Source organism: Bos indicus, unplaced genomic scaffold (genome assembly GCF_029378745.1).
Source record: "Bos indicus isolate NIAB-ARS_2022 breed Sahiwal x Tharparkar unplaced genomic scaffold, NIAB-ARS_B.indTharparkar_mat_pri_1.0 scaffold_62, whole genome shotgun sequence".
Taxonomy (NCBI): Eukaryota; Metazoa; Chordata; class Mammalia; order Artiodactyla; family Bovidae; genus Bos; species Bos indicus.
The window spans coordinates 22,837-50,384 of record NW_027223725.1 but is presented as its reverse complement, the minus strand read 5'-3'; the positions used below and the strand labels follow the sequence as shown (position 1 = coordinate 50,384).

General features: G+C 41.8%; 1 long non-coding RNA gene and 1 pseudogene across 1 annotated transcript; both read right to left on the bottom strand.

Moving 5' to 3' along the window:
* Positions 1-1,045: 1,045 nt before the first annotated feature.
* Positions 1,046-8,082, bottom strand: LOC139182023 (uncharacterized). Its single transcript, XR_011565613.1, has 3 exons — positions 7,960-8,082; positions 7,392-7,486; positions 1,046-1,594 (listed from the first exon to the last, which is right to left on the bottom strand). It is a non-coding gene; the product is annotated as an uncharacterized lncRNA (long non-coding RNA).
* On the bottom strand, positions 2,652-7,381 carry LOC139182024 (zinc finger protein 724-like; annotated as a pseudogene).
* Positions 8,083-27,548: the final 19,466 nt, after the last annotated feature.

Genomic DNA, 27,548 nt, shown 5'->3' with positions numbered 1-27,548 from the left:
CCGGGAGTTGGTGATGGACAGGGAGGCCTGGCGTGCTGCGGTTCATGGGGTTGCAAAGAGTCGGATACGACTGAGGGAGTGAACTGAACTGATGAGGGATCTTCCCAGATCAGGGATCGAACCTGTGTCTTCTGCCTTGTTTTTGTTGTTCAGTTGCTCAGTCATGTCTGACTCTTTGCCTTAGTAGGCAGATTCTTTACCACTGAGCCACCAGGGAAGCCCCTGAAGTATTTTGCTTTTAATTACAGATACTCTATCACGCACCCATCAGCTTCAGTGTATTTGTTCACTTCTTATAATTGCCTAAGCAACACAATCACTTATGAAATTTCCGGATTTTCTCCTGATCAATTGTCACAATAAACTGTTTAACCCTGATGAAGTCAATTATAAGAAATGAAAGAAACAATCAGAAAAAAAAGATTCTCTTAGTGTTCCTCTCAAATTAAGAAGGAAGTAATGGAACATATTAAACAAGATCAAATTAATATGCTCATAGGGAAATTAATCTCATCTTGAAACTAATTTCTGACCTCCTTGAAATTTAATAAAAGCTGTTCTTAAAATCCTTGAGCAGATAAGTAAAGTTCATAAATTTTGAACTAAAAAAAAAACCCCACAAAATAGGTTTTTCATAATTAACAGGCCAGTAAGCAAAACGGGATCTGCATGGAAAGAATCTCAAAATAAAGATTCATGAAATATGGGAGAAATGAATTCAATGAAAAGTAAACAAATTAGATTTACTTTCTGAATCTAAGGTTTTTAGTTAGTAACTCATCAAAAGTTTTGGAATGACCAGTTTTGATTTAACATTTCTAAACTCTGCAAAAGACATGTGTATAAACACATATACCCACACTGCTCTTCTTCTCAGGTTTCATACTCTTAAAATATACCTTAGTATATTTACATTTTGCATTCAGTGTAGGTCAAAGCCATGAAATACTGTGTTCCATAAGTTGAGACAAAGAACATGTGCAAAGAAATAGATAGCATAAAATTGTATAAATATGATTCCAGATTTTGATAAATATGGCTTTAATTATATTTTTGTGACTTTCTTAAATCTACATTTGTTAAAAGGAACCTCCAGCAGGAATGGAGAGTCTCAGGTCAACAAAAAAGCACAATGGAAATTGATGCAGATGAGTTTATTACTCAAGGTCTTGAGTGAATTAACAGCAAGCCTTGAGGGCCCCCTGAGGGAGGTCAAGGCTAGAACCAGGCTGAGAAAGCTCCAGTACTTGGGGTTCAGGCCTTTCTAAGGGACCCTGGGTGAAGTGCTGTGGGCTCCTCAGGCTGAGCGTGGATGGGTCCATTCAAACCAAGAGGAGCAGGATTCTGGTGAGCGCTGTGAGAGTGTCATTGAAGGAGGGCCTGTAAAGTAGACCCTGGGGTTCAGCAAGACTGCTGGTCTCAAGGAAGGGGGTCATCTAGTGAAGGTGCTCACAGGACTGGCTGGTGTGAGTTCAACGAACCGCAGGCTGCCTGCTCCCCAGACAGACGCTGAGGCAGCAACAGCACGGAGCAGTCAGGGAAGCTCTCAACAGTACTCTGTATGGTCCTTCTTATTAGAACTGTCACAGCGTCCCTGCAGTTACAGAGAGGGGGTGGGGGAAGGTACATTGTAGAAATTATGGAAAATATGTGACATTATTTGAGGATTAAGAGCAGCAAATAGTTGATGCTTGATTTCTTCCCTGCAACCTTAAACAAGGTGGGAGAGGTTAAAGTTGGTGGTGGGTTAACACTTCATTCCACATCAACTGTAACACTAAAGACCACTCAGTTTTATTAATTAACGTATATTAATAGCACATACAGTTGACATAAAACCTTTTACAGTTCACTGTGGGATCCTTGATCAAAATAACCAATTACAAACACAGAGAAAGATATTCATGCCTTTGATATAATGATCTGAGAAAAGTATTTCTATGGTGTACAGAATGGAGGCTAATTGTTTCATAAACAGGAACCTATGTTAATCACATGACTTTTCCAGGAAGGGTGTCCAGTTCTTTTCTAGGGTATCAGAGAAGATGTCATTATTTCAGCCATGTCAACTAATATTCTGTTGATATTATAAAGATATTACAAAGATATATCAAGATTTCAGTGAACTGTTATTATTGATCTATTTCTGTTGATATTATCAAGATACATCAAGATTTCAGTGAACTATTGATATTATCAAGATACATCAAGATTTCGGTGATATTATAAAGATATACCAAGATTTCAGTGAACTGTCATTGTTTCATCCTTAAAAAACAAGTGACATAACTAGGGAAAACTTAGAACAAACCTGCCTTACTTTAATACACAGAATCATTCCCTGATCACCGACATCATGGTGACCTCCAGGGATGTTTGACTTCAATGAGAGAACGCCTCCATTTAGATGTTCACTGTACATTTTACATTACTGTGTCCTTAATCTTCTAATGAAGAACAAATATAAATCATGCCCACCCAATACACAAGGGCTTCTCTTATCTTTGGGGCATCAACCATCAAAAACATAAGTTCATATACAGTAATTCTCCTTTAGAGTGAATTCAGAGAAGAGCAGTGATGAAATGCTTTCTAGTATACATTCTCTGATACCTATTTAGATTTGATGATTGATTAAATACTTTCCTACATCTGTTTTTACATCACTCACATATCTTTCTTGTATAAACACAGGCTCATGTTTTCTAAAGTGTGTATTTAGGACAAACCTCTTTCATCACTTATTATATTACCAGGGTTTCTCTCCAGTACGTGTTCTCTGACATTGAGTGAGGCGAGAGTGATGACAGCCTTTGCCACTTTCCTTATATTTAGGCTTTTAAGTTTCTCTGAAGGATGAATTCTCTGATGCTGACCAAGACTTGAGCTTTGGGTAAAGGCTTTGCCATGTTCCTTTACATCTGGATGATTTCTGCCCAATGTGAATTTGCTGATGTTGGTAAGGCTTGAAATTTGGTTAGATTTCGCCACAATCCTTACATTTATAAGGTTTCTCTCCAAGTATGAATTATCTGATGTCTAGAAAGACTTGACCTCTGATTAAAGGCTTTACCACATTCTGTACATTTATAAGGCTTCCTTGTAGGATGAATTTGCTCAAGTTGAGTAAAATGTGATTTACAATTAAAGGCTTTGCTACAATCCTTACATTTATAAGGTTTCTCTCCAAGTATGAATTATCTGATGTCTAGAAAGACTTGACTTCTGATTAAAGGGTTTACCACATTTAGTACATTTATAAGCCTTCCTTGTAGGATGAATTTGCTTATGTTGAGTACGATGTGATTTACAATTAAAGGCTTTGCCACAATATTTACATTTATAAGGTCTCTCTCTAGTAATGGATTCACTAATGTTGAGTGAGACTTGAGCTGTGCCTAAAGGCTTTGCCACACTCTGTACATTTATACTGCTTCTCCCCAGTATGAATTATCTGATATTGAGTTAGGCTTCCACGCTGCTTAAAAGACTTGTCACATTCTGTGCATTTATAAGGCTTCTTTTCAGTATGAATTTGCTGATGTTGAATAAGATGTGAGCCACAGATAAAGGCTTTGGCACATTCTCTACATTTGTATAGAGTATCCCCAGTATGAATTCGCTGATGCATAGTGAGATATGAACACCTATTAAAGGCTCTGCCACATTCTCTACATCTGTAAGGCTTTTCCCCAGTATGAATTACCTGATGTTGAGTAAGATTTGAGCAACAGGTATAGACTTTGCCACATTCCTTACATTTATAAGCTCTCTCCCCACTATGGGTTTGTTGATGTTAAGTAAGACACGAGGGACAGATAAAGGCTTTGCCACACTCTGTACATTTGAAAGGCTTCCTTTCTGTATGGATTTTCCTGTGGTTACTTAGATTTAATGATTTAGTGACTATTTCCCCACATGTGTTACTCTTGTAATGTTTCTCCACATTCTGAATACTCTGCTGTTGTCCAAGTTTACAAGACTGATTACAAACTTTACTATATTCACTACAATTATAAGCTTTCTTTCCAATATCCACACTTTTATACAGAGAAACATCTGCTCTTTGATAAAAGATATTCCTACATTTATTACTTCCAGAATCATTGTCTAAAAATGGATTTCCCTGGTGTTTCATGAGACTTGAGCCTTGGTCAATGTTATGTCCAGTTTCATTGAATAAATACTTTCTCACCCCATCATACCCCATCATAAAGACTCTTGTAATTGTTGGGGGTAGAGCTCTTGCTTAAAGCCTTACTCATTTTATGATACATGAAAAGTTGTCCTGCATTAACTACACCCCCATATGCATTGACCATTGATGTTTGAATAATGTCTCTTCCATTATTATCAACATTGCAGATTTTGAAAAAGGGAAAAAATATCTGTTGTTTGAAGAATACTGAACCCATGCTAAAGGCTCTCAAGTTGATTACACTGGGAATCTTTAAAAATTTCCCAGAAATTTTTAAATTTCTGGTCTTCAGACATATTTGAATGTATGTTTAATTGAATATTGCATTTAGAGTGGTTTGAATGATTATCTGCAGTAGAGACTAGATGACTTTCCAGATTTTCCACAGTTCCTTTCAGAGAACATGTATATGTCAAAAAACGATGTGGGTCTTTGCTGACAAACATACATTTCTCTGCAGATGTTAGTGACTTAAATTGGTCTTTTTCCCAGTTTGATTCACAACCTTGATTTCTCTTGGCAGTAATGTTTACATTATGAGAAACTGTCCCAGTTGGGTTATGTCCATCATAACATCCTCTCTGTCCTTCACATGCCCGTGTATGTTCCCAGTCTTTCATTAAATGTAAATTTACAAGGTGAAATATTTCATATATTTATAGGTTTTCTATTGGACATAAATCTTCAAAGCCTGGATTTCTTGGCATCACACACTGGGTGTGTAGAGAAGACGCAGCTGAAAGGGCAAATAACAAGTTATTCTACTTACTATTCTCAGTGAATATAGTTTACAATTTACATAAAACTGATACACCCTTAGCTAGATTAAGAATGAAACAGAGAAGGAAGGAGTCAAAATGACAGAGGATTAGGAAGACATGGAATTCGTCTTCCTACACAAATGCATCAATACATCTAGAAATGGATTAAGTCTCACGCAGCTCCTCCTGAACACTAGCAGAGGACCGTGGACACCTAAAAGGACAAGAAAGATTCTGTTTAGCCAGGTGGAACCAAAGCAAATGAAGGAAAGGGAAGAGGAGAGGAAGTGGGATGGGACCTGCAACCCTTGGGGGAGCTCACTGGGACAGAAGGGAGCCTCATTCTCTTATGGGAAGAGGAGGCAGCACCTGTTAGAGGCAGGCAGGACAGAGTGAGGCCGCGACAGACGGTACTAACCACAGCCCTGCTCCCCAAGCCTGAGCGGGGAGTCCACCACTGCACACGAGGGCTGGGTCCTGAAATGTGGGGTTTGGAGAGCAGACCCAGGCAGAGGACTGCGGTTGGCTGTGAGGAGACATCCTGAGGGGACAGGAGGGAGGGAGGAGCTCTGCAAACGGGATGCTTGTGGAGGAAGCCTGAACCACCAGAGAAGCAGAGCAGCGTTGTTGAGTGATGCCCAAAGGGAAGAACCACCATTGCAGCCCCTCTCCTCCTATGCCAGCCCCTCCTGGCCAGGCACTAGCAAGGACTCCCACAGGGTTGGGTGATCTCACCACCCCAGCTGCTGCCTCCTCCCCTATGACCCTCGCCACCAGGGTGGACTCCTGTGCTCCAGGGCAGCCCGAGGAGCAGGTGCCTGTGGGTGGCCCACGCGCACTGCGGTGGGGGGGGGGGGGGGGGCGGAAAACACAGCTGAGCCCCAGGGTCATACATCTAAGGAAGAAAAGTGAAATCTCACAGCTGCACAGACCATGATTTTATACCCCCACAATTGGCTTTGTCAACTCAGCACCTACAGAAAGCCTGATTAGACAATAAGGACTCCCACAGTCCTGATAGCTGTAGCTTTAGCAGCTGGAGACTTTGTGAGCTTGTACTTGAGGGAGCTGGACCAGGCCAGAGTCTGAGACCACAAGCACAGAAAATTTCACAAAATGAGATGAAGAATGAAAAAGAAATATGTTGTAGAGAAAGGACCAAGATAAAAACCTACAACTAAATTAAGAATAGATAGTTAATCTAATGATTACTAATGATTACAATCTAATGATGACTTTAAGTAATCATTTGCTTTAAGTAATCTTAAATTGAGATACCAAACATTTTCACAATTACTAGGTACCTATTAATTCTTTAACCCATTTTTTACCACATGTGTTTTTACTTGAGCATATTCTATTAGATGTTTGAATCTAAAAATCATAAGTGATATTGGCATAGAGCTAATCAGAAAGTGAAGATGTATAGGATAAAATCCTGGGATGCTTCATAACAAACAAGATAAACTCAATAAAGTAGTAGTTCTTATGAAATCAAATAAGAAGTGAGACTTTAAAAATGTGGTAAGAACACAAGGAACTCTACTCAGCGCTCTGTGGAGACCTAAGTGGGGAGGAAATCTAAAAAAGTATATATATATATATGATTCTCTTTGCTATACAGCAGCACACTGTAAAACAGCTACACTCGAATAAAATTTTTTTAAAGATTTCTTCACATAATCTAAAAAGCTTAATAGTGAGAAACAACCAGAAAAAATATGGTAGAAAATGTTCTAAGCTCTCATGCCAATTTATTTTAACATTCTTCGAGTTAAATGAATATATTAAAGTATTTTAACATTGACGAATTGGGGCAAATACACTTAAGATATTTAACATGAGTTTATATAAAGAAAACAGAAACTTTGAAATAAACCTGGGATTTGCATTTTCTCATTTTAGAGAGATTTGGCTTTATGCAGTGAAGAAATTATTTGAGTATGAAATTTATAAGGCCATATTTATAGTTCCCAGTGGATTAGAAATTATAAAGCAGAAAACAAATGTCTGTCCCCAGTATTTCTAGAACTTTGGCAGTTTGTCTACAACTCCACCCAAACACTTCGGTCTAGAGGTAGAAATGAACTTTAAAAGGAGTGTCATAGAGTTACTCAGAAATGAACACAGTTTTCCTAGGATCCCCAAGAAATGAAAGAGCAGCCAACTCATGCAGGTTGTCACAGGCCAAGGGGAGAATTTCAGTTCTCGCTGGGAATGAGAAAAGTAATCACTGGAGATGAATTCATGAATGATTAAAGAGACAGAATGAGGAAGGTGATATCCATCTATGACAGCAACAGAAATAAGCCCAGACTTCTCCAAAATCATTTCCACTGAAGCAGATCTTCCCAAACCACATGACAAAGGACAACTTCCTCACTGATCCTTGGACCTCTCACCTGTCATAGGCTCCATCCATTCAGACATACCTGGGTATATGGGTGTTGTCTCCATGCTGCTTATATTCCTGGAATCCTTCCTTTGCTCCAGAAAGGTGACCAGGTCTGGCTTAGAGACACAAGTCCTGTTCATCAGAGAAAGGAGATTCATCAGTTTCCATCCCAATATGTATTCAGGTGAGAAGACAAGGTGTGGTAGAATACTGACACAGCCTAGAAAACTGATTTCCCCAAATGCTCTTTGAGAGCACCTATAAACACTAACAAAAACATAAAGACAGATCCTGAGATTCTGGTCTAGTACTACTAGGGAAAAGTTAGTAGTAGAGACGAGGATACAACTATTGTATACCACTGAACTTATAAAATTCCTAGTAATCTAGAGAGAAGGAGGCAGATTATCTCAAGAAAGAGGAAGGGTGGAATAATAAAGAATCATCATGACGTCTTTCTAACCTCACAAACTCCCATTCTTTTCCTAGAAAGCAGGGATCTGAAACTCTATTATAAGAAGCAGAAGATTCCAGGAGACATTCTGGAAATGCAGGAACCATAACCCAGTGGGTGGATAAGGGATTCTGAAGGCAGTTATCCTCACCCAAGGAGGCCAGGTTCCCATAGTTCTCTAGCATCATGTCTCTGTACAATTCCCGCTGACCGAGGTCCAGGCACTCCCACTCCTCTTGAGTGAAGTCTATGGCTATATCCTGGAATGTCAGCCATCCCTGAAATACAAAGTACATATGCCATATAGCTGTCACTTCCTTATGTGACCCAAGATGAAACCAGCAAGAGAAATGATTTTGATTCAGGAGAATGTCTGGTATTACACAAGAATAAGATTTTCCACACTAATATTCTCTACCATATTTCTAACCCCAGAAAAAAAGAAGATGGTATATGATTCACAAAACTACTGTAGAGATCCTTTTTGTCTGGGAGAAAAACTATGGTATGATGTGATCTATAGAGGCAGGTTTACTTAGAGTGTTGTTCTTGTGTTATACAGGATAAATTGTCTATCAACCAAACTGGGAATAGTTTTCTCCAAACTGGGAATATTTTTTAAAAGGAGATTCTAATTCAGGAATTCTGGAGTGGGGCCAGAGTTGTTGTTCTTTAACAAGCTCACTTCTAACTGAATCTCAGGTTCATGAATGGCATTGTGAGTAGCACAGAAGTAGAAGAGCCAGGTAGGGCTTCTCTGGTGGCTCAGCTGGTAAAGAATCTGCCCGCAATGTGGGAGGCCTCGGTTCGATCCCTGGGTTGAGAAGATCCCCTGGAGAAGGGAACAGCTACCCTCTTCAGTATTCTGGCCTGGAGAATTCCATGGACTGTATAGTCCATGGGATTGCAAAGACTTGAACAGCCAGGTAAGAAGTCATAGTTAATATTGAACTGTACATGTTTTACAGATTTTACAGGTTTAATAGAATAGTAAGCATAGAAAAAAACAGTCTTGTTGATATTTAGTATATACCATATATCTTTCTAAAAGTTTTTACATAGTCTTGAATGAGCCACATAAATAATTTAGATCAATAATATTGCTGTAACAGTTATTTTAGAATATTTTGTCAGGTATTCAGTAAATGGTAGAGCTTGGATTTTCTTTAGTTGATATGGACTAGAATTTATTTTTAAAAAACACATTTTTTTCTGTCTTCTAACTTTATTGAGGTTTTCAATGGCTACGTCAAGGATCTCTCTTGGTAAATGTCAGACTGCACTTGAAAACATCTTTTGATATTTGTTCTAAGATAAGACAATTCCACATTGATAAGAGAACAGACTCTATGATTTCAAAACCTTTAGACCATGAAATTTTTGTACCTTGTTTTATGTACTGAGATATGTTCCAGTTGGAGAAGAAAATGGCAACCCACTCCAGTATTCTTGCCTGGAGGATAGAAGAGCCTGGGAGCCTACAGTCCATGGGGTCACAAAGAGTCCGATACAACTGAAGTGACTTAGCACATATGTTCCAGTGTCTCCTAGTTTACAGGCTATTGGAAGTCAAACAGAATATGTATCCTACTGTTGTGTCCAAATTATATAAATCTTAATTATGTTGAACTGGTTCATGGTGCTTTTCAGGTCTAACTATATCCTTCTACTTTTAGAAATTAAATTAAATAAACTTTAATAAATCATAATCCATTCATTTTAGAATGAATATTCCATTAACTTTGGAGAGCTTGATATTGAAACTCCAACTAAAAATCTTAATTTATCTACTTAAAAAGACAAATGTATTATATAGTGGAACTATATGTAACTTTCTTCTGTGTTGTACATGTCTCCTGTAAATGTGTTATCATACTTTCATAGTACAAAAAAAGAAAAAGAACAGAGAAATACACAGAGACAACTCTAATAAATGTGTAGACAAGTGTAGGTAATTGGGAAGAACATAGTCCAAAAATGGATCAAATAGGTTAACATTTCCATGCACACACCTACACTAACATGGGAACTATATACATTTTAAAAGTGATAAAAAATATTCAATTCAATAAAATCAAGATTATTTTTCACTGGTTAAATCTCATCATTTTTTGTGGATGATAATCTGTATTTTTAAAATACACTAACATGCAAACACACATACCAATATGAAATAAATTAGGACTCTAAATTAGAGTCCTTTATTTCTTTTGAAATCTGTATCACTTGTGTTGAGCTATATTTTAGAAATTTGACATAGTTGCACAAACATTAGGAATATGATTATGGTAAGTGCTTTGGAAAATAAAAAGAGGTGATAAGATCATGTCTGAGAGATGAGGGTGGAGTGTAACGGAAACTACCGGACCTGGGCTTGAGTGAGGAAACCTCCACTCCCAAAATCCAATATCCCCACTAAACACAGGTGTGTTCATTATTCAAAGCAAAGATAGACTAAGAAGGTGCGGATTTCCACCGTAACTGGTGGCTTGTGCAGGTCCCTCCCTAAATCATCCTAGATCTTGATTAAAGGTAAAGAGAAAAAAAATGCGAACATCGTAATGCTGGAATCTCACAGAAGTACCTGATCAAGGTAACATGCAGTGTAATGGGATAAATGGTAGCAGTGATCTGAATTGACCCTGAAAAATGTCCGTTTCTAAAAATTTCACTTCATATATACCTCCCCAGTTCTGTATCCTATGAGTATATTTTAACAGCAAGTCATTTTAATAATATAGACACTACACTATTATTTTTTGTTTCAAAATTATCTGAAAAATTCTGGATCACTGAGATCATTCTATTTATAACTGCATTTTCTTTCTGTTCTAAAGAGCTGAAGTTGCATCCAGATGTAAACTCATCACTGCATTTCCTCTACTTCCCTAAGAGCCCAACTCCAAACCACATCCCCATGGAATCTTGGATACCAGTGCCTCTCCATGTTGATCTCTCACAAAGGGAATATATTCTCCAGTTGAAAGTCACTAATTCACTTTGAGAATTCATCACTAATTCACTCTGAGAATTCATTTTCTATAGAAAGCTGGGATACAGACAATGAAGAAAAGGCTCTGGGACATCAGGGAGAAGAGCTGGTCTTCACTATTGTAGGAAAAAGTAAATAGTTGAAAACAAACATCCCAGGCCAAAAAAAATATGAGTAGAGAATTAAAGGTTTGTAGGTTCTCTCAGTCCAGGCATTTCAGCAGGAAAAGCAGACACAGCCCCAGACCCAGGACAGGACATGTACCTGAGAAGCTGCCATTTCCTCCTCTTCTTCCTCCTGCTCTGTCTTCTCTGGGGATGTTATGTAGCAAACACACCTCTGCATCTTGAGAAAATACCTTCAAAGGCATCCGCACAGCTCTATAACCTGCAACCACCACAACTACAGACAGAAGGACCTTGAAAAGCTGAAAAGACCCACCTCTCCTGTCCTGTCTCAGGAGAGATTCAGCAACAATCACTTCCTACCTGGAGACCAGCCTGTGAACTTATTTCTTGATTGTTCTCTCCTTAGAGAGAGCTCCTCACCCTGAGCTCACACAGACCGTGTGAGCTGACTGACTTCCCCGGTCCAAATCCAGCTAGGCCAACCCTGCTGCCTCTCCTGATTGAAGCTGGGCCTCAGCTCTCACAAATGGACCAGGAGCCACGTCCTTAACCCAGGCCTCCCCTTAGAAGCCCCTGGAGCACTTCCTACAAACCACACTGATGCTCCCACAGGACCAACAAAGAAATCTGTAGGGAGGGCACCGGGGAGGTTATCGCTCAACACTGGTCACGTGATCCTGATAGGAAACCAGGTGGAAACCACTTGGATAAAGATTCTTTCTGAACCAGTTCAGTGTATACAATCCCGTGAGGTCAGGTCCCCACTCTAAGAAGTTATGAATCTGCAGGTCTGAAGTGGGGCCATGAAATGAGTCTTTAGCAAATTCCCTGTTTGTTCTGATGTTTCTCCCTCACGGCCCACATTAAGGAGCCCTGAGGTCGAGCCCTTACACTCAGCACACCTGAGACTTCTCTGTGGGGTAGGGTTTAGGGAAGGGATTTCTTAGGAAGGTCAAGGCGAGAACCAGGCACAGAAAGAGGCAGTAATTGGGATTCAGGCCTTTCTCAGTGACCCTGAGTGAAGCGCTGTGGGCTCCCCAGGCCAAGCGTGGATGGGTCCATTCAAACCAAAAAGACCAGGATTCTAGTGAGCGCTGTGAGGGTGTAATTGAAGGGGGGCCTGTGAAGTAGACCCTGGGGTTCAGTGAGACTGCTGATCTCAAGGAAGGGGGTCACCTAGTGCAGGTGCTCACAGGACTGGCAGGTGTGAGTTCAAGGACCTGCAGGCTGCCTGCTCCCCAGATAGATGCTGAGGCAGCAACAGCATGGAGCAGTTCAGGTAGACTCTCAACAGTACTCTGTATGATCCTTCTTATTAGAATCATCAGAATGTCCCTTCAGTTACAGAGAGGGAAAAAGATACAGTGTGGAAAAGGTGCAAAATATATGACGTTATTAGAGATTTAAAGCCAGTAAGGAAATTAATTTCTACAGATGCCATGTCTCTGTGCTACCAAATAATTTATTGTTGTTATCTCTTCCCTGAAACCTTTAATAAGGTGGGAGAGGTTAATGGTTGTGGTGGGTTAACACTTCATTAAAATAAAAAATAAAAACCATTAACTTTTTATTAATTAACATGTCTTAATTTCACACATAGTTGAAATAAAACATTTTACAATTCACTGTGTGATCATTGATTAAAATACAAATTACAAGTGTAGAGAAAGCTATTTATTTTCCTGATATAACATCCGAGAATTGTGATTTCTGTGATTGACAAAGCAGAAGCTAGTAAACAGACATACACTAATTATATGACTTTTTCAGGAAGGGTTTCCCATACATTTCTAGTTTATCACAGAAGCTGTCTTTATTTCAACGTTGTCAACTAAAGTTCATGACTTCTAGGGATATTATAAACATAACATCAATATTTCAGTTAGCTGTCACTGTGTTCTCCTCACAAATCAAGTGACATAACTATTGAAAATTTAGAACCAATCTGTCTTACTTTAATACATGAAAAGATTCCATGATCACTTACATCATGGTGACCTCCAAGGATATTTGACACGAATCACAAACACCTCCAGTTAGACGTTCATTGTACATTTTACATTACGGTGTCCATCTTCTAATGGAGAATAGATATAAATGGTTGCAACACAATATAGAAGGGCTTCTCTTCTCTGAAGCACAAACCATCAAAAACCTACATTTGCATACACACTAGAAACGAAGCATAGTATGGATTATTTGAGAGTTGAATGACATTCATTTTGGTTTTCAAATAATTTCAAATTATGTCATTATAAACAAGGGTGCTGCTGTTGCTGCTAAGTTGCTTCAGTCGTGTCCGACTTTGTGCGACCCCATAGACAGCAGCCCACCAGGCTCCGCGGTCCCTGGGATTCTCCAGGCAAGAACACTGGAGTGGGTTGCCATTTCCTTCTCCAATGCATGAAAGTGAAAAGTGAAAGTGAAATCACTCAGTCATGTCCAACTCTTCGCGACCCCATGGACTGCAGCCTACCAGGCTCCTCCGTTGTGGGGAGCTGCCCATGAGAACGGGGTCCTTTGTCCGAAGGACACAGCTCTGGGAGCTGCCTCAGTCCTTGAAGGTTTGCTTGCAAACATAGCTCTCTGTCCCACCACCCCAGAGATTAGGCGCTTATTTACTGCAGGCACCTGGAGTTCTGTGCAAACTTCTCACGCACAGGGAAATGTTATCTGGTGTAGGAAATAATAACAGGGAGCCATTCCCATGCTCTCAAGATTTCTTGTGACTGTTTGTAAGATGTATAGGCCAACCAAGAAAAAATGTCAACTGTCTTGTCTTTCTCACGCTTTTCTGTATAAATATAAGATGCTGAATAAAGTTGGTGTCAGACTGCGTCCCTTCGTGGAGCCGTGTCTGAACCTCTCGACCCCATCTTTGTTGTAGTCTCTTGCTTTAGTTTCTTTCTTAGCCCCGCCGTGCACGTTCTCGGGACCTGATCGACTTTGCCGGCTGGCACCAGCTGGTGGCGCCCAAAACAGGGACTCGAGAATTGGAGCGCGACGATGGCTGCTGCCCGCCAAGATTGAGGTAAGTAAAGAGGAATTCCTAATTAATTAAAGTAAAGGGCAGGGAGGGTGATTGTCGAGAGTAATAAATCATGGGACAAGGCAATAGCTGCCAGTTATTTGTACATATGTTGAAAACTATGTTAAAAGGTAGGGGAATTCATGTACATAGGTTACAGCTAGAGAAGTTTTTACTTTTTATAGAAGAGGTTTGTCCCTGGTTTCCAGAGGAAGGAACAGTTAGTCTGGAAACTTGGGAAAAGGTAGGAAAACAATTGCAGACATATTATTCCTTACATGGTCCCAATCGTGTTCCTGTGGATGCTTTTTCTTTGTGGACTCTCAGAAGAGACTATCTGGATCCTGAACATGAGGGACATAAAATTCAAACGGCTCTCAGGGATTCCACGGGACCCGAAGTTGCAGAGCCTTCTGCCCCTCCACCTGAGCCGCTTTATGCTGTGCCTGAGGGAACAGCTTGTAAGGCTGGAGGGAGTGATGATGTGTTAAGCTCTGATGAACAGGAAGAGTTAAATGAACAAGCGGCTCAGTACCATAGAGAGGATATGCCTTGGGAGATGATGGTTAACATGCAATCCCCCTCGGGAAAAGGGGAATTAAAGCATTCAGGGCTTTCTGAAGAACAGCTGGAGAATTTAATTCAGAAGATTGTTATAGCAGTAAAAAAGGATGCACAGGGAGACTCCCACTCCAGCCAGCCTGAGCCTCCAGCACAGCCTCCCTCAGTTCTTGCTGGACTCGATCCACCTCCGCCTTTCGTAGAACTGCGAGAGCTTATATCTATCCCTGCTTCTTTGCCCGGTGAAAACATAAAAATTAAAAGTGAGATATTATTATCTCCTCTTCAACAAGCAATTAAAGGAGCTAATGAAGAAGGAGAACATATTCCTGGGTTTTCAGGAATCTATCCAGTGTTTGAAAATGCTCAACAGCAGAGGTATTATGAGCCGCTGCCCTTGAAGCAACTGAAAGAGTTAAAAATGGCTTGTGCACAATATGGCCCGACTGCTCCATTTACTCAGGCTATTATAGAGGCTTTAGGAAATCAAAATCTGCCACCTAATGATTGGAAACAGGTTGCTCGGGCTTGTTTATCTGGAAGAGATTATTTACTATGGAAATCTGAGTTTGCTGAGCAGTGTGGGATCACGGCCGATATCAATCGGCGACAGGGACTGAACACCACTTATGAAATGATGGTGGGAGAGGGAGAATATCGAGACACTAATAGTCAACTTAATTATTTGCCTGGAGCCTACCCTCAGATTAGTGCTGCGGCTCTACGAGCATGGAAAAAGCTTCCAAATTCTGATAAAAAGACTGAAGATTTATCTAAAATTCGCCAGGGGCCAGATGAACCATATCAGGATTTTGTTGCCCGCCTGCTTGAGGCAATTGGTAAAATGATAGGGGATGAGCAGGCGGGGATGGTGTTGACTAAACAGCTTGCTTATGAGAATGCCAATTAGGCTTGTCAAGCTGCCCTGAGACCTTACAGGAAAAAGGGAGGCTTATCTGACTATATACAGATTTGTGCTGATATCGGCCCTTCATACGTTCAAGGCATAACTTCGGCCGCGGCGTTACAAGGAAAGACAGTCAAAGAAGTACTGTATCAACAACAAAAGTGGGATAAAACTAGTGGTCGGCTTCGAGTCCCTGGCTCTGGCTGCTTTTCTTGTGGCCAGATGGGTCATCAGGCCACCCACTGCCCGCAGAAGCAGGCCGGGAGACCTGCTCAAACCCCTAACCTTTGTCCTAGGTGTAAGAAAGGCAAACACTGGGCGAAGGATTGCCGTTCTAAAACTAACTTAACAGGGAAAGCCACTTCCTCCGGTCTCGGGAAACTGGGTGAGGGGCCAGCCCCAGGCCCCGAAACAATGTTATGGGGTGATGCAAAATCTGACCAAATTGGAGACGCTTCAAGGCCAAAACATAGAACTGTTACTGAGTTGTTCAGAGCAACTGCAGGGAGTGCAGGATTGGACCTCAGTTTCTCCACCTACACAGTATTAACTCCAGAAATGGGCATGCAGGCTTTACCAACTGGAATTTTTGGCCCTCTTCCGAAGAACACTATGGGCCTCCTATTGGGGAGAAGCAGTACTACGATGAAAGGTTTATTAGTAGCCTCTGGAGTCATAGACTCTGATTATATGGGTGAAATAAAAATTATGGCCCATTCACCACAAGGCATAACAGTAATACAATCTGGTCAACGTGTTGCTCAATTAATTCTACTTCCTACAATTCCAGTTGGAAAAGCCATTAAGCAAGAACGAGGATCCCGAGGTTTTGGGTCTTCAGACGCTTATTGGATTCAGGCCATTAATAAACAGCGCCCTGAGCTTCTACTGTATATTCAAGAAAAGCCTTTTAAAGCTTTTTGGATACTGGTGCAAATGTTTCTGTCATATCTCAAAAACATTGGCCTGATGAATGGCCTAAGCAGGTTGTAATTTCTACTCTGCAACGCATTGGGCAATCACATGACCCAGAACAGAGTTCAACCTTTTTAAAATGGAGGGACGAAGAAGGACATGAAGGACATTTTCAACCTTATGTTTTGCCAGGACTGCAGGTTAATCTATGGGGGAGAGATGTTATGATGAATATGGGGGTATATCTTTATAGTCCAGATAAAAAGATTAGTAACCAATTGTTAGACCAAGGCCTTTTGCCCCATCAGGGGTTGGGGATACATTCACAAGGGCCTTTACAACCCCTGATCCCTGCAGTTAAGAATGATAGAAAAGGTATAGGATGTTTTTAGGAGGGGTCATCGATCGTCCTGCAATCCATGCTGATCCGATAAAATGGAAGTCTGACGATCCGGTATGGGTTGATCAGTGGCCCCTATCAGTAGAAAAGATCACGGCCGCCAATCAGCTTGTGCAGGAACAGCTTGCTCTCGGCCATATTACCCCCTCAAATTCACCTTGGAATTCACCTATTTTTGTCATTAAAAAGAAAACAGGTAAATGGAGGCTATTACAAGATTTACGAAAGGTTAATGAAACAATGGAATTGATGGGCCCCCTTCAGCCGGGGTTGCCTACCCCCATGGCCATTCCAAAAAATACTTACAAAATTATTATTGACTTAAAAGACTGCTTTTATACTATTCCCCTTGCCACTAATGACTGTCAAAGATTTGCTTTTAGTGTCCCTTCTACAAATTATAAAGAACCTATGAAAAGATATCAGTGGCAAGTTTTACCTCAGGGAATGGCTAATAGTCCTACTCTCTGTCAGAAATTTGTTGCTCAAGCTTTAAAAACCACTAGGTCCTCGTACCCCCAAGTATATATTATTCATTATATGGATGATATTCTTTTGGCATATCAAGATGAGGAGTTGCTATTAAGAACATTCGCTTATATGCAAACTGCATTACAGGATTATGGTTTGATTATCACAACAGAAAAGGTGCAACGCTTCCCCCCTTATGCTTATTTGGGTTTTTTTCTGGAAAAGGAATGGTTTTGAGCTCAGAAGATAGAAATTCATAAAGATAATCTGGTTACCTTGAATGATTTCCAAAAACTGTTAGGAGATATTAATTGGATAAGACCTTACTTGAAGCTAACTACAGGGGAAATGAAGCCTCTTTTTGATATTCTGAAGGGTGATCCTGATCCAACTTCCCCCCGAACTCTGACTCTGGAGGGAAGGCAAGCCTTAGATACAGTTGAACAGGCCCTGTCTAAACAACAAGCTACTTATTGCGACTATACTCAAGAATGGGGTTTATATATTCTTCCTACTAAACATGCTCCTACAGCAGTCTTATTCCAAGGATTGCCTTTAAGATGGCTTCATTTGCCTGCTTCTCCCTCTTGGGTATTAACCCCCTATTATGATTTGGTTGCTGCCCTAATAGCTCTTGGGTGGTCAGAATCCACTGTATATCTAGGAAGAGACCCACATTTTATATGTGTTCCATTTTCTAAAATTCAGCAGGACTGGCTGTTTCAGTTTAGCGACAATTGGGTTATTGCCTTAGCTGGTTTTAGTGGACGGCTTGATAATCATTATCCCTCAGATAAAATTTTGCAATTTGCTCACTATCACCAATTTCTCTTCCCCAAAATCATTGTTTCTCAGCCCCTTGCTGACGCCCTAACTGTATTTACTGATGGCTCTTCAAATGGAATGGCTAGTTTGATTATACAGGACAATACTACCACCTGGCGTACTAATTATAAGTCTGCTCAAGAAGTAGAACTATTTGCCGTTTTTCAGGCTCTATTACAAATTTCTGCTCCATTTAATTTATATTCTGACAGTCAATATATCATAAGAGCCTTAAACACTATTGAGACTGTTCCATTTACTGGTACCCTGAATTCTACTATCCAAACTCTTTTTCGTGATATACAACATTTAATTTGTTCCAGAGTTAATAAATGCTATTTTGGTCATATTCGTGCTCACTCTGGGCTTCCTGGACCTTTAGCACGAGGCAATGCTTTGGCTGACGAAGCTACACGTATGATATTTCCTTCATTGGAACAAATGGCAAAAACTTCTCACAGCTTACACCATCAAAACAGCAATAGCTTAAGACTTCAATTTGGCATTACTCGAGAAGCTGCCAGATTGTTAAGCAGTGTCAAACATGTCCTCAATTTTTTAGCGTCCCCCATTATGGAGTTAATCCTCGAAGATTGTTGCCAAACGATATATGGCAAATGGATGTTACCCATATTCCTGAATTTGGTAAACAAAAATTTGTTCATGTTACTATTGACACCTTCTCCGGCTTTTTCATGCCTCTCTACAATCTGGAGAAGCTAGCAAACATTGTATAGCTCATTGCATTAAATGTTTTGCTGTTATGGGAACCCCTAAAACCATAAAAACAGACAATGGTCCAGGATACACTGGAAAAAGTTTTCAACTATTTTGTACGCAATTGTCTATCTCACATAAAACAGGTATCCCTTATAATCCTCAAGGTCAAGGAATCATTGAACGGGCACATCAAACTCTCAAACATCAATTGCAAAAACGAAAGAAGGGGGAATTGTATCCCAATACCCCCTCCAACTCTCTAAACCATGCTTTATTTGTTCTAAATTTTTTACAATTGGGTATAAGTGGCCGTTCAGCAGCACAGCGATTTTGGAACTTTGATGCACATACAATAAGACCTAAAGTCTTTTGGAAATACCCCCTTGTGGGAAAATGGTACGGACCAGATCCAGTACTCATCTGGGGACGAGGGCATGTTTGTGTTTTCCCACAGGATGCCGAAGCGCCGCGCTGGCTGCCGGAAAGGTTGGTACGCACGGCGGAGACGATCTCTAGCAAACCAGATGAGGAGATTGACGATTCAAGAGCATGATGAATTACCATCTCTGCAACAACTTCAGGCATTGATGCGAGAGGCACAGAATCGTGTTGCTGTGCAGGGCGATCCGATATCGCCTTTAAGCTTCCTGATAACCTTATTAATTATCTTAAATCAGATTAACACTGCACACTCTGAAGAACATTCAAGTGCTTACTGGGCTTATTTTCCCGACCCGGTGGGCTGGGAGGGTCGGTCTATTCCCATATACACTAATGATACTGTGGCTTTGGGTGGTTTTTCAGATAAACATATTATTCCTAATCAAGTTAATTTCTCTTACCATGGAGTGTTTGATCGCTTACCTATTTGTCTGTCTAGATATTTTAATTCAACAGGATGTCTTTTTGTTAGGGAGTCCGGATATGCTGATTATGACAATGGTTGGAGCCTGTATATTCCTGGAGTAACGGAAGAATCTGGAATTCCTCAATGTCGTAATGGAACTGGTCCTTTAGATATCCCTTTCTGCGACTTTGGAACAAGGGGAAGGGTCACTGCTGCACCATGGAAACTGTGTCGAGATGGAACTGCTACGGTTTATAACATATTTGGGACAAATGAGTCATTGTGGGACTGGTCTCCAGACTCGGCCCGAAACCCTGGAGCTCAAGATAATAGGAACTTTGCATCCCGTATTTGGATCTTGGGTGGCTCTAAAGTGTTCCAAACAGAAATCTGGAAACTAGCTGCCGCCCTTGGATGTGAGGGTTCCTACCTTCAGGTGGGATCAAAAGTGAGACACGGTTATTTGTGGAATCTCACCATGAGATACCCTCGTGCATGTGTGCCTCACCCTTATGCTTTACTAGTAGGATCTGTAAAAATACAACCTGGTTACGTAATTATAATGTAACTTGTAACAATTGTACTTTGACTAACTGTGTTAGGGGAATTACTAATCAAACTAGGGTTCTAGTCTTAAGACACCCTGCTTTTGTTATGGTTCCTGTAAAGATTAATGGGTCTTGGTATGATGAAAGGGGACTTGAACTTTGGAGAGAAGTAGAGGGTGCTTTAATGCGTTATCACAGGGGAATAGGGTTAATAATTCTGGGATTTGTAGCTTTGGTAACTCTTATTGCTTCCTCGATTACTGCAGCCCTGTCCTTGGCACAATCAGTGCAAACTGCAACTTTTGTTAATAATCTGGCCCAAAATGCATCCGTTGCCCTGGGGACTCAAGAAGATATTGACAAAAAGCTAGAGGATTGATTGAATGCCCTTTATGATGTTGTAAAATTTGTAGGTAAAGAGGTTCAAAGTATAAAGTTGAGATTACGAGTACAATGTCATGCTGATTTTCGATGGATCTGTGTTACTCCCAAAAAATATAATGGTAGTATAACTGCTTGGGATAAGGTGAAAGCTCATTTAGAAGGTATTTGGCATAATGAAAATATTTCCTTAGATTTGCTGCATCTACATCAGGAAATAATGAACATTGAAAATGCACCCAGACCTGATTTGGATGTTGCAAAAAGAGCTGAGTCTTTTGTTAAAGAACTTTTTCGACATGTACCTACTGTCAATAGTATTTGGTACTTGGGAGCAGCCATAGGAGGACTATTCTTAATAATTTTAACTGTTTTATTTCTTGCACCTTGTTTAATTAAAAGACTGATTGATGATCTATGGATGATAAAGGCTTCCATCTATGGAAATGGTCTGCGGTTAAAGGAACATAAGCATGCGCCTATATAAAAAGAAAGGGGGAGATGCGGGGAGCTACCCGTGAGAACGGGGTCCTTTGTCCGAAGGACACAGCTCTGGGAGCTGCCTCAGTTCTTGAGGGTTTGCTTGCAAACATAGCTCTCTGTCCCACCACCTCAGAGATTAGGCGCTTATTTACTGCAGGCACCTGGAGTTCTGTGCAAACTTCTCACGCACAGGGAAATGTTATCTGGTGTAAGAAATAATAACAGGGAGCCATTCCCATGCTCTCAAGATTTCTTGTGACTGTTTGTAAGATGTATAGGCCAACCAAGAAAAAATGTCAACTGTCTTGTCTTTCTCACGCTTTTCTGTATAAATATAAGATGCTGAATAAAGTTGGTGTCAGACTGCGTCCCTTCGTGGAGCCGTGTCTGAACCTCTCGACCCCATCTTTGTTGTAGTCTCTTGCTTTAGTTTCTTTCTTAGCCCCGCCGTGCACGTTCTTGGGACCTGATCGACTTTGCCGGCTGGCACCGGCACTCTGTCCATGGGATTTTTCCAGGCAAGAGTTCTGGAATGGGTTGCCATAACAAGGGTACATCGCTAATAATCCTCACTTTCTAAGCATCACCCCTCCCTCTCAGGAGCCAAACTAAACCACTCAGTCACTGATTGGCTGGGAGGCGGGCCCATGCAGTCGCTGATTGGCTGCCGGATATATGCTTATGTCACACGCTCAGGAGGCACGCAGCCAGGATCTAGGGTGGTTCCCACACAGCCTTCTTTTTGTAGACACGTGGGTCGTCGTGGGGCCTCACGAGGCCTCACGGGGCTGCACTCCGCCTGCTGGCTCTTCTGTCAGTTGTTGAGTGGAGAACCTGCGCTGGCACTGGCCGAACTGGGCTTCCATGAGAGTAGGGCATCTCTGTCAGTCACTGTGACCCTTAGACAGTTAGGCGGCCGGAGGTGGGTGAGGCCTCCCAAGGTGGCTGTCCGGCCTGAGAGGCCCCCGGGGCCAATTCTGGATCAGGTTGGGAGGCTTCCTGAAAGCCAGCTCACCAGCTAGCCAGTCAGTTCACCGGAGCCTGTCTCTGTATTCGTCAGCCTGCCACCAAGTGGGTCACCCGGTCAGCCTGAAGAGCAGCCAGGGGATCACCAATCTGCCAATAAGACCGTCAGTCTCTATGTCAACGGCGGATCAGGCTAGTGCCCTGATGAGTCTGCAGTGAGTCCTCTCATAAATCATTTAATCAGATAATACACCCCCTTCACAGCCTGCCCTGTTAATCAGTCCAATTAGGCTCCTTGTAAATCAGCTTCCTAATAAGCTAATCCCCCTACCAGGCACTCAGTCATTAGTCACACAGTTATCTTGCGTGTAAACCAGCTAATCGGTTTCACTGTTAGTCCTTGATTTCTCTTGAAAATTCGTTTTCCAGGCTCCTAAATAGGTCAGTCATCCAAAAGTCAGTCCCGCCCTTACCAAGTCTGGAAAGGTCACTGCATCTCTTGCACTCTGCTTTGGAAATATACAGACAGAGGTGTGCTGAGGTCAAAGAACCGTTTGGGGCCCTTGGAACCAGAGACAAAGGTGAAATTGAGAGGAGAGGTGATGGATGAAGGGAAATAGAAGGAAAGGGGAAAAGAGGGTGCATGAAGAGTCACTCAACTCACCTCTAAAAGGCTGGCAGAGAGGAGCAAGAGGAAATCAGAATTTTAGAGCTTGGCTGATCATTACATCTCAAACAGTCAAGCTCACTCATATTATAGATGAAGAAATAAAAGGAGGGACTTCCCTTGTGTTCCAGTGGCTAAGACTCTGTGCTTCCAATGGAGGGAGGCTCCGTTCGATCCCTGGTCAGGGAACTAGATCCCATGAGCCACAACTAAGATGCCATGGAGTCAAATAGATAAATATAGATTAAAAAAAAAAAAAAAAAACAGAGAGGGTAAAATAGTTGACCAAGGTTCTTTAGTGATTTACTGGGCAAGCCTCGGCCAGGACCCAGACAGGGCTCATCCCAACACCCAAATGCAGTTTTAAATTGGAGAAAGGAAAAGGGAATAAAAATGGCAGTGCAAAAAGGGAATGGCTGTAGGGTGTGAAGAAGAGAAAATACTATCATTTCAGCCCAGAATCTATCCTCAGTACAGTAAGGATCTCCAGAGCTGCCACCCTGGGCTAAGCCATCATCACACTTTCTGACTGGCTGCATGGTCTCCCACTGGTCTCTGTGCTTTCGCTCGAGCCCCTGATGTGGTCCATTTTCCACACAGCAGCCAGAGGGAACTCAAAACCAAATTAATCGGTTTACAGTCACACCTCTTAATACACTCCAATGGAATTGCATTCATATTCCTCCTTGTGCCTTTTAGGAGGTGAGCCCACCTGGTATCTGACCTTGTCTCATGCCAGTCTCCCGCACCCCTCACTGCACTTCAGCAGCTCGCTTTTTTTCTCTCTTAACCATGCTAAACTCCTCAGCTTTGCAGTTGCTGTTCCCTCAACCTGCAATTTTCCTTCCCCCAGCATGGCCTGGCTTTCCTTCCTCTGGGTTTCTGCTCAAATGTCACTTCCTCCAAGAAGCCTTCATTGACCACCCTATCTAAACTCTTTCCCCAATGTCCCCCATCCCATAATTCCTATCGTGTTGTCCTGGGTTCTTTTCCTTCATTGTATTTACAGTTATCAAGTTATGCTCACCATCAGCTTGGTTTTTGAGGACAGGGATAGTGTCATTCTTGCTTACTGCTAAAACCCTAACATAGTCCCTGGCATAAAGGAGATGCTCAAACATGTTGGTTGACTGAAAGAATGAATGAAGAGTGCCATCACCAAGGCATGTGCTCCTTGGGACTTCTCTGGTGGTCCAGTGGTTAGGACTCTGTGCTGCCGATGTAGGGGGCCCAGGTTTGATCCCTCCTGGGGGAACTAAGATCCCACATGCTGGCTGTGTGTCATGGCCAAAAACAAAAACGGCGTGTGCTTCTTGAGAAAGGTTCCTGAGAAGGGGAAGACTGCTCTTTGATGTAGAGTTTCTGTAGAGTGGTAGGGGATGGGATCAGACAAGGAAAGGGAATGGAGGGAATGGACCATGTTATGCAGAACTTTGCCGTTTACTCTTGAGTGAGATGAGAACCGTTTGGAGAGTTTTGAGAAGAGAAGGGGGCAGGATGATACTGAGGTGTTGATGGAATCCCTCCAGCTGCCATGCGGGGAGTAGCATGTACAGGACACAGATGAAGCAGCCAAGCCAATGAGAAGATCATTGCAGCCATCTTGGTGAGAGGATGGTGGTTTGGGCCAGAGTGGCAGCAGTGCAGCTGATTAGAAATGGCCAGACTTTGAATATATTTTGGAAAACAATACCAACAGGATTTTCTGACATATAAAAGAGTAGTCAAAGTGGACTCTGAGGTCTTGATTCTTGATTTCTTCCTGAATGTGATTTTATTTGATTTAGAGACATATTTCCTAAATTTAGGTGATTGACTTTTTCCTTTTTATGACATGAGGGCTGTGTTGCTGCATGTGTTCTCAGTCTTGTTCAACTCTTTTCAACCCCATGTACTGTAGCCCACCAGGCTCCTCTGCCCATGGGATTCTCTGGGCAAGAATACTGGAGTGGCTTGACATTTCCTTCTCCAGTGGAGCTTCCTGATGCAGGGATCAAATCCACGTCTCTTGCATTGGCAGAAGGATTCTTTGCCTCTGAGCACCTGGGAAGCCCTGAGAATAGGGCAGTGCTGTTTAAACATTTAATAGTAATTTGTACAGTACCCATAGTGCCAGTTGGCCAGAGAATTTGGGGGAGCTTATAATCTCTACACTCTTGAAAGTTGGTGTGGAAAAAGAGAAACGAGTTTTAAATTCATCTCTAACTGTATTTGCTCAGCAACTCTGGGAAAATTACTTATTTGTCTGAGTTTCCATTTTCTCCTCTGTGAAGAGGAAATCATAACACTTAATTCCATAGGGCTTGTGGAAATAAACGAAAATCACCCAAATGAGAACAAACAGGCTATTGATTCAGACTTGCTGTAGTGAGAGAGCCAGCCACCACCATTTGCATTCGGCAAAGACTACGAAGCCGGGCAGGGCAGTGGGAGTCCTTTAGAGTGGAAAAAAGTGAAGGAGTGTCAGCAGTGTTGGGAGACGATTTTAATCATGAGAAAGATGGAGGGTTAGCAACTTCTGTGGTTGGATTGGAAAGCATATTTGGTTTTCTTTGGTTGGTTCTGAGCTGGAAACAGTAAATAATAAGGAACCTGATACTTACGGGCAAACTCTGACTGTTCTAGGCTAACTGTCACTGCAGTAGTGGTTTGGTTTCTTGGACTAGTTGCTGGTAATTGAGGACCAGAGTCATGTATGTCATACGGATGAGACTTGAGGGTCGTATGTAGTCTGGCTCTTTTTTCTGTATATTCAGCCTCTCAGGTTGTTGACGGGGATGTAAATGAGACTATGTGTATGTGAAATTGACAGTCAGACACATAGTAAACAATAAATACTAGTTGAAGTTAAAGGTTTTTAAAATCTCATTATGGCCTAATTAGGTGATTCTTTCTTTTTTTCCACTTACTAATCCATCTTTGCTTCCCAGTGGCTCAGCCTGCAATGCAGGAGATGCCAGTTGGATCCCTGGTCGGGGAACTAAGATTCCACATGCCACGAGGTGCAGCCAAAACAAAAATAAATAAATAAAACTTTTACATAAATGAAATGATCAATTTTTCATTTCTCCTCTGTCCATGGAATTCTCCAGGCAAGAATACTGGAGTGGGTTGCCATTCTTCTCCAGGGGATCTTCCTGACCTAGGGATCGAACCCGGTTCTCCCACATTGCTGGCAGATTCTTTACAGAACTGTATAAAAATGGTATATAAAAGAGCATGCACCTACCATCCAGCTTAAAATTTAAAACACTCACCCTTTGTACCCCTTCCCCAACCATATCTCCCACTAAAATCTAGCAATCACTGCTACCTTGAATTCAGCACACATCATTCTATGTAGTAAGGAAGTTAATGGAGCCCAAAGAGAGGTCTGGCCTTTGCCCTTGGATTCCAGGAGGTATAATCTCTAAACCCTGGGAAGTCCTGCCTGATGGAGAGTCTCTGTTTGCCTGAGGTCCTGGCGTCACACTGAAGAGTCTTCAGCTGTGATTAAGGGCAGGAGCTGGCCGCACAAGACAGTTTAACAACGTGATTTCCAGTGGGGTTTTTGGATCCTGTGGTACCAGTTCATCTTCAGAAGGAGCAGGAGAATAAAATCTGCCACAAGGTCCAATAAAAACTCTGCTCACAGAGTTTAGGAGAGCTTCTCTGGTTGTCAGTCTTCTGGGCCTGTTGTCAGACATTAACTCCAGAACAGTTAAGTTGCTCTGTCTCTGACTCCTCGGGGAGAGGAGAACAGGAAGCTGTCTGGCTGGAACTTTCCCAGACTCTGCCTTCTGTGCTCCTTCTCTTGGCAGATTCTAATCTGTGTCCTTAGTTGCAAAAAACAGTAACCTAAAACAGCTTTCAGTGAATTCTAGAAGTGGATTCTTTTTGTTTCCTATTTTTGGCTGAACCCTGCAGCATATGGGATCTTGGTTCCCTGACAAGGGATTGAACTCATGACCCATGCATCTGAAGTGCTGAGTCTTAACCACTGGACCACCAGGGAAGTCCTTCTGTGAATTCTGGGAGTACTTCCAGTGAATTATCAAATCTGAGGGTAGTCTTGAGGGCCCCCAAACTTTCAATAGATGTCAAAAACGAGGGGCTTTTAGGGACCCCTGCAATCTGAAGTCACTGTCAGGAATGAGGCATCTTGCAGACCGTTCCCTAGCTTTGCTGCTGGCATAGAAATGAAATCCACTAGAGCAAACAGGACCCACTGAAGCACATCATTTGGGAAAAGGAAGGATATGAGGACACGAGATGATGACTCTGATTCCTGGGTGGCCCCAGGGTTACTCAAGGGTTGCTGAAATACAACTGTTCTGTAATTAGTTACAGGAGGTTAAGGGTTACCTTTTTTTTTTTTTAATGATGGATACAACATCCAAGAAGTTGACCCACTGGATGCATAAGAAAATGCAACATAACAAGAACAAGCTAAATGCATGATCCTGGGTTATTTTTATCTGTAATAGCTAACATGAAAGAAAAGGAAAAGGCCGGGCTGGATCCTGACAGCCCAGTTTGGGTTCTGTCCAGCCCAAGATAAAGCTGTTAGCCTCGGGGCTGCTGCTACTAAAGGGAAGCGTTCTGGTGAAACCACAGGGAGCACAAAACATTAAAGTGAGTCACCAGAGAATGAAGAAAGATGAAGGGGAGAGTCAAGTCTGACAGGGTGGAAATCTTTAAACAGTCCTTAAGAAATGGGATAAATAGGAACTTCCCTGGTGGTCCAATGGTTAAGAATCCTCCTGACAGTTCAGAGGACAGAGGTTCCATCCCTGGTCCAAGAAGATTCCACATGTCAGAGGGGCAACTCAGCCTGTGTGCTGTAACTACTGAAGCTCGTGCGCCTAGAGCCTGTGTTCCACAACCGAGAAGCCACTGCAATGAAAAACCCACATGCTGCA